The following is a 17,004-nucleotide window of genomic DNA, read 5'->3' on the forward strand; positions in this document are numbered from 1 at the left end:
ACAATTCATAAAAACAGCCCCTTTGTTAGTCGCGCTTGAAGAGCTTTTGAAATATAATTGCAACGCGGTGCAAAGTAAAATAAAAATTCAGATTTTCTTTTACCGAGGCCATGAACAATACTGTCCTTTTTTACAGCAGCGGAAAGCCTCAAGACATCCGTTATATTCCTTCAATGAGCTTTGTTCAATAAATGCTAAGCCTTGAAGCTTTTAAATGTATTAAAGTGATTATGATATCATCACGCCAAAAGCACTTCAATAGAACATTAAGACAGAAACAATTTTCCTCCACACAAACGGCATAACAGTAACAAAAAGTTGATTAAACGCACATTGTATCAAAAATATTTTCAGTATTTATAGACATATGTAGATAACATTAACTGCAACCCACACCATGGGCAGGGATGGGAAGAGAAAGTCATAAAAGCATTAGGGGGAGAGCGAATTTTAACAATAAATCTTCAAAACTTAAACTGTGGCTCGACTGTGATTTTGCATGTGGATTTACAGTCAAAGTCACACCACATAAAAGAGAATAGGGCTCAAAATTCAGGAATACTAGAGGAGAACAAGTCCTTGCTTTCTTTCCTCCTCAGCACCCCCCCCCCCCCCCCACACCACCTATGCCAGGCTTCCTTAAACTCCTCAATATGACTGGCAGGAAATGTGAATCTGTTTATTTAAAACGTGTAACATATTGCATTTAACATACTGCAGACAGGCAATGACGCTGCAAGGGACAGATGCCTTCAGCTGTCAAACCAGGAGGTGTAGAGAGGTTAGGACGGGACCACGAGGTGGGGTCAGAGTAAAACCGCAAGATGCAATATTCTCTTTGTTGCAGGCTTGTTACCGAATGCTCTTAGCACAGATAAGGGGATTATGAATTCACATGTGAATTTATCCCCTATTAAACTTTCAGCAAAAGGGTCAGTTGGCTGGAATGGCAAAACCAAAAGCACCATGGTCACATGCCACGGGAGGAATTACTTGTAGGCTCTCCTGAGAGATGTAAGAGAGAAACAAGGGGCCGTCTCCATCCTGAGTGCACAGAGACTAACACTGACACCTGCTCAGTTCTGGGTCCTGCCATTTTGCTCAGCCTTATCTTGAGAGCATGTTCCCAAGGCACTGAAAGTTTGGTAGCACCCTTTGTCATGTGTCACAATAGGATGTGCATGTTTACTTTTTGCAGTAGCTACTTACAAAGTAAGGATATTGATCCTGTGCTTGTCATGGATGATACGAATATTTATCGGTTGTTTCTGCTTCTTGAGTTTCTTTATGGGGTTTTATAAGGTGAAGGAGTTTTACAACGTGAAATTACAAAGGAGAACAGTGTTCTAAGGAACAGACAGGAAGACTACAGAAAAGAGGTGAACTCCCAAACCAGTCAAGACCAAATCCCCACATCTGACCAAGTGCCGTTCAACTTGACTTACCCGCTAGGCCAAAGGGAGAGTGTCTGTGTTTCTCACTGGAAAACACTCTATAAACAATGCAGACTACACAAGAAAAGCCACTGACAAGGCCTTTTATTACCCAACTTGGGGCCCTTGTGATTTTCTTTATGGGAGAGTATCCTTGTCCATCACTCCAAGCACTGTTTCCTGGCCCTGGCGGCTTCTTAAACCAGCCCAGAGAAAGGAGCATATAACAATGGGCCAAGAAAAATGGGAAATAAAGACCATACAGTGGGTGACAAGTTCCCCCACTCAAGCAACTAGCCAGTGCTGTGGGCCAGAATTGATTTTCTATACGACATCAGAAAGGATTACCTCTCCCCCACAATACTGCCCAGGGGGATGGAGTGGAAATCATAATTAATTCAGGCAAATTCAATTCTGAGAGTCCGAGTGACAAATACTTCCTTATAATATGAAGCACAGTCTCAAAACATCTTAAAAACAGTTGGTGTGAGCTATAGCAACACACTCAATGCAATAATGACGCGAAGCTACACAATAAAATGCCTGTGACCAAATAATAATTCTTCCCAGTCAGGAAAGAATATTCTTTTAAAAAATAAATTCAAACTTCAAAGAAAATGCATTTCCATTAATAATCCTGCCTCTCCTTCCCTCCTGGTGATATGGGATAGGTAGGAGTGAAGGTCAATTTAATTCTCTAACTATCTTGGTCCATTAAGCCAACAAAAATATTCTGTATTAGATAAAAATACATTATTGTGCTTCTGATGCAAGGAATCAGATAGGAGAGGTTGCTTCCATAGCCAATTTATGACTTAAGCCCCCAAGAATCTAAAAATACTCTTGCAGCCAACTATGAATTAGCCATACCAGCAGAGAATCAGTGGCACCTATAACTCAAAATAGTCAATTAAAACACAATTTGTTTTCGGCCTCAGAGTCTTTGCCATTGAGTGGGAGGATCATACCGTGGGGAGAACGACAACCGACAACCCAAAATCTAGTTCCAATCCCAGGATAATCAACCAGAGACCTTGGGCCAATCACTACCTCTCTGGAGGGCCCAAACCTCCTTTCTAAAATGCAGCAGTTGACTTGTGTGTCTCTATGTTAACTCAGTTCTGATAATCTGTAACTGTGTGATGATTATAATCTTTCCAAAGGTATTCTGCTTAGAATTATATTAAAGGAGTTTCTATTCCTTGACCCTGCCAGCTAGGCAAAGGTGAACATGTGCTGGATAAAAAGGATAATACTTTGGAATTAACAGTCCAGGGTTATTCTCAAAGTAGAAAATCAGAAGTGAACTGTGTGTGTGCACACATGTATGCCATACTGTACATATATCTACGTGGCCAAATACGTCTCATTTCATCATCACAACCTAATTCCCATTAGGGAATGACTCTGTTTAGCTAATTATGTGTGATCAGAAAGGTTGATATGAGCAGGCTTTGAAATCAGACAACTGACTCACACACCAGCTCCTTGGGCAAGTTCTATAACATCTCTGAACCTCGGTTTCTTCGTCTAGAAAGTAGAAAGGATGATAAATAGTGCCTTGCTCAAAGGATTATTATGAGATGCAAATGAGATAATCCATATAAAGTAGGCACAGTAATTACTATAATTATTATCACTTACCACTATCACCATCATTACTACCTCTATTAATATCTCACTGGATTGTTGTAAGAGTTAAATGAGAATACATATTAAGTATTTAGCACCAGTACCTGGCACACAGTAAAAGCCAATAAATGTTGTCATTATTCTTATCATCTATTACATTCATCTATGGAGTATTATTATATTATCATCATCAGATAAGCTTGCAGCACTTCTGAGCCCAATACTCCTTGTTTTCCTCACAAAGATCATTTTCAGTGGAATAGTTCTAGCACTCAGAACCCCTCAAACATAAACCACAAGCCCCAGTCAACCCAACACTTCTTGGTAACAAGGATTGGTGAGAGGACCCAAGGAGTGTGAATGGGGAGACTGACTTTCCTCCCCTGAAATTTAGAAGGCAAAACCTTATGAATTCAGAGATCCCTCAAACTCCGACATCACACAAGCTGTCAGTCACTGAAATCTATGGATCACACACAGAGCCCAGAATCCACTCTTACACCTTATAATACACACACACACACACACACACACACACACACAAACTTGAACTCAAAGGAGTAGTTTTACATATAGCTGCAAAAGCAACTTGTGGGGAGGGATGTAAAAATCTGGGCTTTACCGAATTTTGTTCTTTTTAAAATTTTTTCCATTTTTTAATTGGTACATTGTAATTACACAGAATAGTGGGATTCATTTTGCCACACTCACACATGCAGGTAGCATAATTGGATCAACCTCATTCCCAATAGCTTCCCTTTCCCTTTCCCCTCCTCCCCATATCCACTTGCTCTCCTCTACTGAGCTCCCTTCTATCATTGTTAGTGTAATTTTAATTAGTAAATATACATGTATGTGTATTTATTTATTTGCAGGATTCATCATAGTATATTTGTACATGGACATAGCACAGTTTGGTAGATCTCATTCCCACTATTTCCCCATGACCCCACCTCCTCCCAATTTTATTTGTCACATGAAACAATGACATTTCTGGACATCACGTCATGGAGTCCAGTCCATGAGTTTCTCTACTATCCCTTCATATTACATCTATGACAATGTTCAGCAACATTCAGTTCTATTTCAGTCCTCTAATAACAAAATGTCTATTTTTTTTTTTCCAAAAGTCCAAGCAGGTTGACATCGTTTTGCCCACAATGGAGTGACTGTTGCAAAGTGACAGGCCCTGGCTCTTCACCCAGTGATCAGGGCAGTTCAACCAGCAGGTCCATCTCTGCTCCTTAGGATCCCAAATTAAACAACAAGTAAGCATTGCATGTTCCTCTGGCTGTAAACTCTGGGAGTTGTCTTTTAGGGAAAGGGGCACAAGATCTTAGAAGGACTCGTGTAAGGATTCCTGTGATGATGGAGACAACACGTGACAATGGTCAGTTTCCCAATTTCTTTTTTTTTAATTACATTTTTTTTATTTTTACAGACTGCATTTTGATTCATTGTACACAAATGGGGTACAACTTTTCATTTCTATGGTTGTACACAATGTAGATGCACAACATTCATGTAATCATACCTGTACATAGGGGTAATGATGTCTGTTTCAGTTTCCCAATTTCTGTTGGTTCCCATAAGAGAGAAGAAAAGTATATTTGAGGGTTAAGGGGACTCCCACCTATCAGGGGGGACATAAGCAACTGGGCTTGCAGGGAACAAAGAAGATGGCATCTCTGCTAGAAGCCCTCCACTCTGTACACACCCTTGTCTACAGCTTTGCTTCCCACTGAAAGTCTCCCTTGGCTTCAAGAAGGGCATTGCTGCTGACTCTGGACATTTAGATAGCAGCACACTCAGAATCACAGGCACATTGGCAGGACACTCACCACCTCACCCCGCCGCTTGCTTACTTAATGCCTGGCAAGTGAGTCTCAAAATGAAGAACAACAATTCTAACTTTTTGTTCCTATTATTTAGTTACTTTATTAGAGTTTTTCTAACTCCTCTGCACAAAGGGAAGGGTAAGCTATAGAAAACTAAGTGGCTCTGTCATCAAAAGCCTTCACCACACTGGCACACAAACACCTGTCAGGGCAAGATGCCTCTTTATCAAGTCTTCAGACCTACCAGGAGCCAAGCACACTCTGAGCTCTCAGACTATTTTCTTCCAATGTTTTGAAGTCCCTTTCAGTTCACATGAAGGCTAACGATTTCAAAAAGGTGGGGAAAGGAAAAGTTCTTTTTTTTTTTTTTTTTTTTTAAGAAAAAGGAAAAGATACTGAACTATGATTATGAAGTCCTAAAAGCCTTTTAGCTGACAGCACAGGCTTTGTTGAATAGCCTCTAAGAACCTCCACTGAGAGACAAGATTCAGCAATAAAATAGAAGCAGAGCATACACAGTTTAGCATCCTTGGCCTCCCAAATTCAGGTACCCTGTTTGATGCCAGGTTTCTCCCCCAATAGCTCTTTGGAACACTCAAGGTCCAGAGAGGCATCAGACCAACTGACACATGAGCTCACCCTACCCCATACATCGTGTGCTGCCAGCAGAGAAATTAGTTTGTATCAAACTCAGCACAATCCTGCAGTTCAAACCAGAATTTCAAAAATAGCAGAAGTGGCTTAAACCCTCAGAGTGCCCCATAGCCAGCCCATCTCCACCAGATGCTCGAGCTCCCGAGCCTGAGTGAGGACTGCCCAGCTAACAAAAGCTGTTTTCCCAAGAGCCTGCCCCACTAGGCAGAGCTCGGACCACTCATGGGCACTTAGCACTTGGGCACTTAGAGCACTCACGGGGGACAACACTGGCATATGGAGAGCCATGGTCACAGCTGCATAAACCTACCTGCTATAATTCCAGTAGCTATTGCACTTCCTGCCTTCTGCCCTGAACACTGGGTTCCAGCTGTAAGAGAATCAGGGTGATGGGTGGAAGAAGAAAGCACAACCAAGATTATACCAAAGAGCTTCACAATCTCCACGTCGGAAACAGGAAACCATGGCCTGGACAGTGTGTGGAGCATTTGGCTTGGGTGTGTGAGACACCAGCTTTTGAGTGAAGGAACACTCACCCCTCCTTCAGACATACCTTTCCTCTGAAACTATTACACTCAGAGAGCTTCAAGCTCTGGCTCCAGACCCATCCATCTCACGACAGAAAGCACCTCTCAAGCTCCTTTCTGACACGAGCCCATCATTCACCATTTGCTGGTACGCACAGTTTTTGCTGACAAAGCTCCATTACTAGAAAAAGCTCAGTAAGTAAAGCTGATTTGAAATAACTATATATTATATAGAGGCTGGATGAGGAAAACTGATTTGAAGTCTAGAAAATCATCATATAAAGAGGCTCTAGAAAGAACTGCTTAATTATTTAAATACCTTCACTTCCTACAGACTGCACATCATTTGATTTATCATCAGTGCTAAATATTTGGTAATTTACTGGGGTCATCTGACAAAACAACTCCATATAGCTAGTACATACCAGACACTGTAATTCTTCCATGGAAATGCCTCTGTCTCTCTGATTAATGTTCAAATACTGAGCTAATGCTAACAAATTGAGGTGTGTGCCAATTTCGGCTCTCCAGTAAAAGTGTGAAGCTGAGAGCATGCCAGCAGGGTGGCCTGAAGAGCAAATGACTGTGTATTGTCCTCCACTCTGCTAGGTAGGCTGACAGCATGTCTGGGATGGTCTCAACAAAGACCTTTATGCAGAGTCAACTGAATGGAGATGACTGGCCCCTGACTCAATGGGCACGGCATGTCTTGCAGATCAAGACCTGAAGAGGAGGGTGCATGCCAGGAGCAGTCTAGGCCCAACTTTCTCCTGCTGCCCCCGCTCAGAATGCCCCTTACCCACGCTCAACCTCTGAACAACTACTGATTCTTCAAGACCCATCTCCTGCATAAAGCTCTCTTTCATTGTCGAAGCTCAAAATGTTCTCATCAGAAGAGCTGATAGATTTCAAATGTATAGCTTGAAAATAGATACAACTTGTAAAGTGCTTATTGACCAAAACTGACCACATTAGAAGGTCATAAAGAAGACCTAAAATTCCCAGAAGCAGAAAAAGTACAGATCATATTCTCTAATCACACCTCTTCAACAACTTTTATGCCAAGAGAAAATTAAAACCAAAATCCCCAAGTATCTAGAAAAAAATATGCGAACATTATGTATTAGAACTTACAAGACAAAATTAAAGTAGTGCTCAGAGAGAGATTCACAGCTTTAAGTATGAACAGTTCTAAACAAAAAAGAATGAAAAAGCTTAAATTAGATGTGCAGCTCAGAAACAAAACAAAGGAATAAAATAAACATAAGGAAAGTAAAAGAATTGGTACAGATAAAACAGTAATTAATAAGAGAAACAGTTGTGCTAATAAATCTAAGAGTTATTAAAAAATAATCAACTACTAAACCAATAATTCAGGGGAAAAAGCATAGTCAAAGTAAGAATACAAATGTATATATAACCACAAATACAGAATAAATTAAAAGACATAGAAAATATAATTTTACTCAAACTTTTTTAATACATTTGAAAACCTGGATAAACTAATTATTTTCTGGTATAATCAAAACTAAGTCCAGGGCTGGGGTTGTAGCTCAGTGGTGGAGTGCTTCCCTAGCATGTGTGAGACACTGGGTTTGATCCTTAGCACCACATATAAATAAATTAAATAAGGGTACTGTGTCCATCTACAACTAAAAATATTTTTTAAAAAACTAAGTCTAGAAAATATTGAAAATCTAAGGAGACCATGTAGTACAAAAGATAAAAAATTATCAGAAATAATGAACAAACCAAGCTGCACATGTTCTACAGATAAATGTTACCTGTAAATTCAAGAACTAACCAAAATGTTATCTGAACTGTTCATTCCAGAACATAGAGAAATATTCTACTTTTACAAATAAGTACAGATGTTCTTCAACCTATGCTGGGCTCACAACCTGATGAATCCATCTTAAATTGAAAATACCATAAATCAAAAAATCATTTCATATACTGAACTTACTGAACATCTTAGCTTAGCAACACAGCACACTGCAGAGTGCTGGTACTCTCGTGATAATGTGGCTACCTGGTGGATGCAGCACAGGCCACAACCCAGCAGAGAGAGAGAACATCCCAGTACATATCACTAATCTGGGAAAAGATCAAAATTCAAAGTATGTTTTCTACTGAATACACATCATTTTTGCACCATGGTAAAGTTGAAAAAATTTAAGACAAGCATTATAAATTCAGGGACCAGCTACACAGCATTGTATTAGTCTGCTCAGGCTGTCTTAATAAAATATTAGCCTATAAGATCACTTATACTGGAAGTCCAAGTTCAGGGTGACTTTAGAGTTGGTTTCTGGTAAGGCTTCTTCATGGCTTACAGATGGCTGCCTTTGTGTTGTGTCTCATATAGCCTCCTCTCTTTGCACAAGATAGAGCTCGCTGGTGTCTCTTCTTGTGTTAAAGGGACATTGGACCTATTAGATCAGGGCCCCAGTCTTTTGACTCCATTTAACCTTGATTAAATGAGTCCCTATCCTCAACTACATTCATATTGGGGGTTAAAGCCTCAATGTATGGACTTTGTGGGGGATACAATTCAGTCCATGAACAAACAGAGAATAAATCCTCACAAGCAAAGCACAATAAAAGAAAACTCCAGCCAACTACTGTCATGAAAGGCAATGCAAAAACCCTAAGCAAAACATTAGCCAAAAGAAGAACCCAGATAACACACTAAACAAGGATGAGATCACACAAAAATTTTAAAACCCACTCTAAGTAATAGGTCACAACTAAGTAATGACATTATATCACTATTAATGTAGGGGTTTTTTTTTAACAGGATTTATAAGGGCTTCAATATTAAGAAATATAGTTTATCATATTAGTAGGTAAGAAATGGGGGAAGTCATGTTTATCTGCATAAATGCCAAAAGTTCAATATCAGTTCCTAATCTAAAAAGTGAATAAAGTAATACTTTAAAAATTACCAAAAACTAGAATCCTCTCACTACTAGCCAATGCAACAATGCAAGGAGAAAAGGTAAAGAAATAAGAAGCATAAAATTTAGGAAGGAGCAAAATCACTTTTTTCAGAAAACAATTATATGCCCCCCCCCAAAAAAAAAAAACAGCTTGACTGAATAACTTTTAGGAAAGAGACATTAGTAAGGTACCTGATTATAAGATTAACATTTAAAAATCAATAGTTTTACTCCTTACTATTTCTTGTTTATTCATTCTGTTTCAGTTAACTACAATTTGTAAGCCCTCTTATTTTTACTTTTTTTTTTTTTTTTTTTTTTTTTGGGCGGTACCAGGGATCAAACCCAGGGCCTTGTGCTTGCAAGGCAAGCACTCTACCAACTGAGCTACCTCCCCAGCCCAGCCCTCTTATTTTTGCAAAACATTTTTCAAAATCCTCAGCAGTAAATATTAATTCATTTTATAGATGCAGAAAGTAAAAGCTCAAGAAAGTTAAATCACTTTTCATGGCCACAGAGCTAGTAAAGAGTCCTCTGGTTCCAATCCCAATATTCTTTCCCTATAACGAGGTGCCTTTTTCTCCCATAAGAGAGATTAAATTCTGTCAACTCAGTTAACTCTTAAATCAACACAGGTATTAAAATATATATTTGCTGAGGATCAAACCCAGGGCCTCACATGTACTAGGCAAGCACACTACCACTGAGCCACAACCCCAGCTCAACAGCAAATTTTTTTAAATTTTTTTAGTTGTCAATGGACATTTATTTTATTTATTTATATGTGGTGCTGAGAATTGAAACCAGTGCCTCATGCATGCTAGGCAAGCAAGTGTTCTAACACTGAGCCACAAACCAGCCCCAACAGCAGATATTTTTTGAGGAAATACTTCACTTAGAAGAGTAGAAACATTGAAGGGAGAATGGAGGCAATCGTCCAGAGAGGCCTTTGGGGGTAATGAACACACAGGGAGAATGCAGGCTATCTCCAAAAGTAGGGAAAGCCCAACAGCAGACTGGAAAGACTTAATCTGTTTCTAATGTAGAAATTATTTATGAAAATGCACCTATTTTAATGGGGGGACATGATGAATATCATACACAGCAATCTAGATAAGGAAATCATTAGCTAAACTCATGTTTGCTTTAAAGCCAATAGATTATTTTCCCCCACAATTCATGCCACTCTATAACCTCTTAGCACAAACCAACATTTTATCAAAAGTTCTCTTTGAAGTAGAGAAAACTTGCATTTCTAAAACCTGTCATTTTGTTTCACATTAGTGAAGTAATATAAGTGCATGCACAAGGTATCCTGATACCTTTGAGAGTGGGCCAATTTGGCCAGAACCAGTAAACTTCTAAGATTATCAGGGAAGATTAGGGATTTATACTACACAGTTCAGTTGAAACACAGAATTTACTCTGTCACTTAACAATTATGTGTTGCGCACCTGCCACACACTGTGCACAATGCTAGAAAATATAGTGTACAGTAACAGACTCAAAACTTATATTCACAGGACTTAGAATATGTAGTTGAGACAAGAGACATAAATAAAATTGCAATTGTAGTGGTTATTGTGTCAGTCATCTATTCTAAGATAATTCTGCCCAAAAATTACACTGGACCGCAGAGGTTTAAAATAAACATTTATTCTTACATATCTGCAAATCAGCTACAACTTAACCCGGCTAGGTGGACTCAAAGTTGCAGACCACAGAGTTAATTCAAGTCTGCTCTGTTTGATTTCATGGTGAGGCCCCGTCTCAGAACAGGCAATGGCAGAAGCTTAAGAGAGGCAAACAAGATGTTGCATGCCTCCTAAGGTCTAGGCTCAGAACAGGCACACTCTCACTTCCAACTAGTTTCACTGGCCTGAGCAATTCATGTGGCCATGCCCAACATCAATGGGTCCAGAGACCCACTCTGGCGTAGAAATTGCAAAGCCACATGCCAAAAGCATGGATCTAGGGAGGGGAAAAACCTAGCCACAGCAATAAAAGGCAGACAGGTGATGTTACATAAACACCGACAGAGAGATCTGGCCTCGTGAGGAAAGACAGGGAAGACTTACCTGAGCAAGTGCAACTGGAATTGAAATCTTAAAGACAAGTAGGAATAACAAAGGTGGGAAGTGAGGTAAGAAACCTCTAGCAGCATGTGCAAAGTCCCAAAGTCCAAAGGAGACAAGACCAGTTTAATGCATTTAGGGAAGAAGAGTACAGTTGGGCAGAAAGAGACAATGTGGTAGAAGATGAGGGATGAGGAGGCAGAGACCCAAATCCCATCAAGAAGTTTGTCTTCATCCTACAACAGAAAACCATTAGAAGATTCCAAGCAAGGAAGCACTGTAATGAGATCTGCCTCTTCATAAGATCACTCTCTGCAAAATAGAGACACGGGTGAACCAATTAGGAGGCTACTGCAAAAGTCTAGGTGAGAGATGATGATGCCTTGGGCTCGGATGGCTGCTGATAGGGACAGAGAGAAGTGAAAGTGTTCAAGGGACATTGCATGGACCAAAAAACCCACCATAATATCAAATCAGCCCTGCCAAGGTCACTGCCTTCCTACTGCTAAATCCAGTGGCTATTCCAAGGCCTCATCTTGATTTTCTTCTCTGCACCATTTAATACCTCAAAATATTCTCTCCCTTTACATTGTTCTTTCCTCAGCTTTGGTCAAACCACAGGTCTCCTGGTTTCCCTCCCCCTCTCTGGCTGTTCAGTCTCAGCTCATTCCTTAATTCCTCAGATCTGTCCTATAATCTCTTCTTACCCTAAATTGACCCCTAAGCCCAAGTAAATTCATCCACTCCCCATTCCCATTAATGAAGTTCTAAATACTTTATGCTGATACTTCCCACTGGGAAATTTCTCTCCGGCCCAGACTTGGTTGTCAACCCTACAGCTGTGTGCTCAGCTGCCTCCTGGTCATTCCCATATGGATGTCCCAAGGGCACCTCAAATTCAGTGTCCCAAATTCATCTGTATCTCTTCCCCTAAACCCTGAAAGCCCTGAAACTTCCTGGTTTCCCTATCTCCAAGATTACGACCACCACCTAACCAGTTGTTCCAACCAAAAAACTCAGTCAGCTGTGATTCCTCCCATGCTCACCCCTTCACATCCACTCAACATAAATAACATCACAACTGCCCCTAAAATATTGTCTGGATTAATCTGCTTTCCTGTCACACTACACTGTTCCAGTGCAGCCCCATCTGAAGGACCCTGAAGCCTCATAACTCACCTCCTAACCTGCATCCCTACCCTATGCTCTCCATGACAACTGAAGTGATCTTACTAAAATACAAAAATACAAACATGACCATGTCACTCTCCTGCCTAAAACCCTTGAGTGACAAGCCTTACCCTCAGAATAAAATCCAAACTCCTTCACAGAGTTTACAAGCCCTTTAGTGAACTGGCCTCTACCTTTCTTTTTTTCTGTGACTTGAATATCCTCATTCTGAGGTGGAGATAATAATGTTCCCTCTGCCTAGAAGAGTGTTCAACTCCCAACACCACTTTCTTTGGCTGCCCCATCTCATTAAAATATAGGTTCCATGAGGGCAGGAACCCTGCCTGCTTAGTCCACTGCTATTTCCCAGTCATCAGCACAGTGATTGTTTCTGAAAAGCATTAACAGTTCTGTAAGTGAATGAAAATAAGTGGACCCTTCAGGATGCCTTTCCTGATACACTTCACTCCTCCTGAAGTCGGGTGGACCTTTTAGATGTTCTCAGAGCAGCCTCAGCTTTCCCCAGGTCAGTGGTACCTCGCTACTCACTTGGCTGCACCCTCTTATCCTCCTTCTCCAAATAAAATATAAGCTCCATGAACACAGGAACTCTCTCTATGGCAGGAAGGAGCCCTGAGAGCTACAGTGAACCAGAAATGGCCTGGCCTTGAAGGAGGTTCCAGAAGGCATGGAGCCAGAGATGAAATAAAACCAGCAAAGGAAGGCCCTAAGAGGGAATGTCCAAATCGAATGAACCATGTCCAAGTAACCAGGGTCCAGAGAGGACATTCATGGTGAAAGAAGGAAGGGGAAGTGAGGCCGCAGTCAGAGGCGTTCAAACATCAAAGACCAATGTCAGTCGCAGAGGCTACACAGTACCACATCTGCCCTCACTGGCAACATGGAGATGACCTCTTTTTATACAGAAATGCATAGAGATGGGACAACAGCTCCAAATCTTGCAAAAACACATCAATTTCCACTAAAATCCTCTATACATTGAAGAAATGATCTTGTGGGGACTTTCACCCATCGCCATTTTGTTTTAAGGGGACAGACTACGTTTAAATGAAACCTGAGGTATATGTTCATGTTTTTTCTTTTTTAATAATGGGTGGGATTTCATTAAGTCAGTCAACTCCTTCCAAAGTTATTAAAGAATAATCTTTTAAATGTGAAATGCTAAATACTTAAGTTGAAACAGAAACCTTCCTTAATTCAGTCAATTAAATTTAGTAACACGATCAGGGACAAGACAAAGCAACTCTAGAGGTGAGCCCAAGCAAAATCAAATATTGAAACTAAAGAAGTTAAAGGAATGGAGAGTCCCAGTTGACAGGCAAAAATATGGCCTCTTTGGACCTTCAATCTCTTGGTTATTAACAGCAGACAGTGCCACATCCGTCACCAAGCCTGAACCAAGGACCTTTGCCTGAGGTTAGCTTCCAAAGTATCCACTCAGCACATTCAGACTCTTAAATATGATGTTCCCTTCGCTATTTTTCTCCACCTGACTTGAAGCAGGTTGTAATGTTGGGAGACAGCTGCATCCTTCCAAGGTGAATGCAGGCAGCTCAGACTGGGTAACCAGCAACACACCAGCTTAAAGACTTTCTCCCCTGTCCTGTGACCCTTCAGAGCAATGGTCTAAAAATCAAAGGGATGACAAACCATTTCTCAAATAGAGCATGGCTTAAAAGCCAGAGAATGAGGAAAGTGGGGGAGGAAATAGGAAATGAAGGAAAGAAGGCCTATGCCTTGGGGGCCAAGGCAGCAGCAGTGACCCGGTTGCCTGTGCATGAAAGGACCAGGGTGTCCTTTGCTGCAGCTGAAAGGGGCCATGTGGATAAGTAATTAGAAAAGGGATAGTAATTACCACAGAACTGATGAGGAGGCCTGCAGGACAGGGACATTTGTCAAAACCCATAATTTCTGCAAATGAGCAGCAGGCCTGGGTGCCCAGGTGTGGTACACTCTGAGTGATGTTTAAGAGTAGGAGGGACTGCTTATAGAGGGGACAGCAGGGCCCCAAGAGTTGTACATGTCTCAAGTCCCCAAGAAGTGGAAACAGAAATTCAGTCTTCGTGCCAGCAATTGCGCTCAGGGGTTTGGTCAAAGTGCAGAGCACAGCAGAGCAATCTTGCACAGTGAGGAGAACTTGATGGAAATGTGACATTGAAGGAGGACTTGAACATGTTTGCAAGTGGAGATAGAAGGGCATTCCTAGGAGAGAGGTATTATGGGCTAACTGATGCTCCCCCCATAAACTCATATGTCAAAGTCCTAACCCCCAGGACCTCAGAATGGGGCTGTATTTGAAGCCAGGTCTTTAAAGTGGTAATTAAGCTAAAATGAGGTCATTATGGTAGCCCTAATCCAATATGACTGGTGTCCTCAAAAGAGGAGGAGGTTAGGAAACAGATACACAGAGGGAAGGGCCATGAAAACAGGGAAAAGAGAGCCACCTGCAAGCCAGGGAGAGAGTCCTCATGAGAATCAACCCTGACAACACCTTGATCTTAAAACTTTAAGCCTACACAACTGCAAGAAAGTATATTTCTATTGTTTAAGCCACTGGGGTTTATAGCCTTTTGTTACAGCAGTCCTCACAAACTAATACAGGGTTCAGCACAAGGGAAGACCAAGGACTAGGAAAACAAGACACAGTCAGTCAGTTCACTTAGCTTTAGGAAAAGAGTAGCTAAGCTGGAAGAGTCACTGGAAGACCAGGAAGTTGACACAATTTCTACAGACACGAGTTTCAAGTAGAGGAGTAACTTGGATCTGACCGCAACTCTCTACATCTGCTCTGTTGACAAGGTGTGGAGGAGAAAAAAGGAAGGGGCAGGAAAAACAAACCTCAAGGGTATGAGAAAGTGAACTTGGATTTGAACTTGGGATGTTGGGAGGATGGTGACAGCATTAGATAAAGGAGACAAGAACAAATTTGGGGAGGAACTTGATGAGCTGAGTTTGCACATAATTGGAGTAGGAAGACAGGGCAGAATCCACCCCCGCCTCCCTGTTTCCCAAGAGCTGCCATTCCCTGGCAGAGGTTGGGTCTACATTTGTGCAAATACCTCTATTTCTCTTTGTAGTCCTATATTCATAAGCAGTGATTCTTTTTTTTTTTTTTTTTTCAGTTAGTACTTATTGAACCCAGGAAGCTTTACCACTGAGCTACTTCTCCAGCCATTTTTACTTTTGTATTGAGACAGAAGCTCACTAAGTTGCCTGGGCTGACCTCAAACTTGCAAATCTCCTGCCTCACCCTCCCTAGTTGCTGGGATTAGAAGCATGTGCCACCATGCCTGGCTCATAAGCAGTGATTTTTTTTTTAATGAACAAAACACCATAACCAACTTTGCCCAAGTGTAATGGACTTCAAACAGAAAACCAATAAATAAGAATAAGACTTGAATCATACCACTCTCAGTCCAGGTCCCCTGCATCTCCTGAAACTCTCAGACTCCTATTTCCATTCTGATGGGCCAGAATAGAGAATCCTGGGAAAAGCTGTCAGAACATTCTGATGTTTGCAAACTGTGAAAGTTCAAACAAGAATCAACCTCATGGGAAAGCAGGGAGGTGGGAGGCAACTCTTAGGATGTTGTGGTCTTGGACCACTTAAAAAAGCATAATCAAAAATCACTTTCAACACCCACACCTTCTTTCAGAAGAAGAAAAACACTTAAAAGCACTGCCTATTGGGTGGGGGAGAAAGTTGTATAAATCATTTTATTTTATGCTCCATCATTTACTCAGCACAGGGTTCCGGTGACACCTCTTGATTAGGTTTAATTTTAAGCCAGCAAGAACACCACATACCGTATTGTCAGAGAAAGTTCCATTTCTCTCCAAGCCTGATGGGCGACTATTGTAATGTAAAACCCGGGGATTTAAATAACACAAGCAGATTCTATTATGAGGAGAAAGGTTTATATTTTGGAGTCTTTTTGCTTCAAAGGAGCCCAGATACCAAACCATGAATTACCTGAAACAATGGGCTTCAGTGATCAGCCCTTCCAGGGTTTCTTTAGGAAAAAGACTACTTCACTGACTAACAGAGGAACTGTGATCCCATTATCTCTCAGAAACAGTCCCAGGTTCTCAAAATTAACACTGGTTAGGAAAACTGGAAGAGGAAGAAGAGTTGGCTTCCCCTGAACTACCCAGATTCCTTCACTACTCCATTTATACCCAGGCCCCATTCTCCCTTCCTCAGGGCATTGGGTCCCCCAGCAGCTCGAACTACCCTACTGTACACCCATGCTAACTTCCAGGGAGAGCTTCCCAGGAGACTTCCAAGCTAAAGAGGACCATCTCCCCAGGAAACACAGAAAGGAAGCAATTACAACTGGAGGGAGAAAACTAAGAACTACAGCCTCTTGGGTCTTCAGAACTCCCTCCTGTACCCGGCCACATCCACTCCTTTAGTTCCCAATGCCAGGTGCTCTCCAAAGACCCCATCAATCACATGGGACTCTTGCTCTGATGTCTCAGAGGACATTTAGTTTTCTCAAGAGATATTTTTAAACCTGACTATGTGCCAGGTGCTAAGGATAGCAATAAAATAACTACAAACTAGACTCCACCATCAATGAGCAGGAAGTGTGTGTAAAGACAACATATGACAATGCTGGTCCTGCAGTGTGTTCTACACGCTTAAGAGACAAGCACCAATCATTAGGGCAGGACGGCTGATTGGCAACAACTTCCTATAGGGATGGATC

The 17,004-nt window shown here is 41.2% G+C and overlaps 1 protein-coding gene and 1 long non-coding RNA gene across 2 annotated transcripts in view; one reads left to right on the top strand and one right to left on the bottom strand.

Annotated features, from left to right (window-relative positions):
• Window positions 1–17,004, bottom strand: part of LRMDA (leucine rich melanocyte differentiation associated) — a 1,042,563-nt gene that overhangs the window by 983,232 nt on the left and 42,327 nt on the right. The gene's annotated exons all lie outside the window — the stretch shown is intronic.
• On the top strand, window positions 7,159–15,668 carry LOC306658740. The gene is made up of 2 exons (XR_013763136.1): window positions 7,159–9,305; window positions 9,426–15,668. It is a non-coding gene; the product is annotated as an uncharacterized lncRNA (long non-coding RNA).

This window comes from Sciurus vulgaris (genome assembly GCF_902686455.1).
Source record: "Sciurus vulgaris genome assembly, chromosome: 4".
NCBI classification, from domain to species: Eukaryota; Metazoa; Chordata; class Mammalia; order Rodentia; family Sciuridae; genus Sciurus; species Sciurus vulgaris.